The sequence below is a fragment of the Tarenaya hassleriana genome, unplaced genomic scaffold (genome assembly GCF_000463585.1).
Source record: "Tarenaya hassleriana unplaced genomic scaffold, ASM46358v1 Cleome97, whole genome shotgun sequence".
In the NCBI taxonomy this organism is placed as follows: domain Eukaryota; kingdom Viridiplantae; phylum Streptophyta; class Magnoliopsida; order Brassicales; family Cleomaceae; genus Tarenaya; species Tarenaya hassleriana.
The window spans coordinates 158,279-159,729 of NW_010972109.1; positions in this window are offsets into that span (position 1 = coordinate 158,279).

Below are 1,451 nucleotides of genomic sequence, written 5' to 3' on the forward strand. Positions count from 1 at the left end.
AAGGCGGCGAAGAAGGCAAAAGTTGCCTCTACGCCTAAGCCTAAGCCCGATAAGGGTGACTGTCATTACTGCGGAGTGTCTGGATACTGGAAGCGTAATTGTCACCTTTACTTGGTGGATCTGAAGGACAAGAAGCTTGGTGAAGCTTCTGCCTCAGGTATTCATGTTATAGAAGCTAACATCTGTACTACATCTTCGTGGGTATTGGATACCGGAAGTGCCTCACACATTTGTGGAAATGTGCAGGGACTAAGAAGAAGTAGGATGCTGGCTAAGGGAGAAGCGGATCTGCGCGTCGTAAATGGAGCAAGAGTTGCTGCATTGTGTGTTGGCGTTTATGATTTGCATCTTCCTTTTGGACTTGTTTTAGAATTAAGTAATTGTTACTATGTTCCTGCGATTAGCAGAAACATTATTTCTATTTCTTGTATGGATTTGGATGGTTTTCGATTTATGATTGAGAACTCGAGTTTGATGATTTATCGAGACAGTATTTACTATGGTAATGGTTATCTTGTTAATGGTTTATAACGTGAGTACTATGTTGGTTTAGTACTCTATGATGTACTGTTTATGAGCTTTGTTCAGATACATTTGATGTATTGATATTTTCTATGGTTTTTATGACAGTATTTGATTCATTACATGTTCTTGCATACTAGATCTGTTATGAAATCCATGTATCATTATGAATGATACTAAACTCCCTAGTCTTGTGTCGTATATGTGAATGATGACATAATAAGACTAGTATGATGTGTGATTGATGATTATAGAAATGATCATAGGTATTGGATACGATCACAGTCATAGGTATTCGTTGGAGAACGGAATACTGGGTTGACCCGCATGAGATTGTCACATGGACTAGCTTCATGAATTGAATCTCATATGGCAGTTCCATGATTGGATCCTAAGGCGTGAGATATCTACAGAATCCAACATGAGGAGTTGCGTGCTTTGAATACGTCAAACGTCCTGCGTAACAGGAGGACTATAAAGGCGTGTATCAGGTACGAAATGAATCATGTGCTGGATTGTAGATAGTCAAGACGGGATTTATACCTCTCGTAAAAGAGAGAGATATCGCTGGGCCCCTCGTGTGAGCGAGACTGTAGAAATGTATGGTCGCACTATAGACGAGCGTCGTCTATTTCAGACAGTCGAACTCTGTGAACGAGAAAGCAGTCAAATCAGATAAGGTGGCTTGTCCATGCCTTGACTATCGCGATACAGAAGGATTATCAACTGGAATCATCACTGGCGTTCGTAAGATCACGAACAAACTCTATTCGAGATAGGTAGTCATAGTGTCTTGCTAGAGACCGCCTATGACTTGTATAACCCGAAATAGAGATTTCGGGTTATACATCTATGTCGAATGAGCCTACAGGGTCACACACACAGGGAAGGACAAAACGCACGAGAAAACGACGGAAAAACCAAGACGG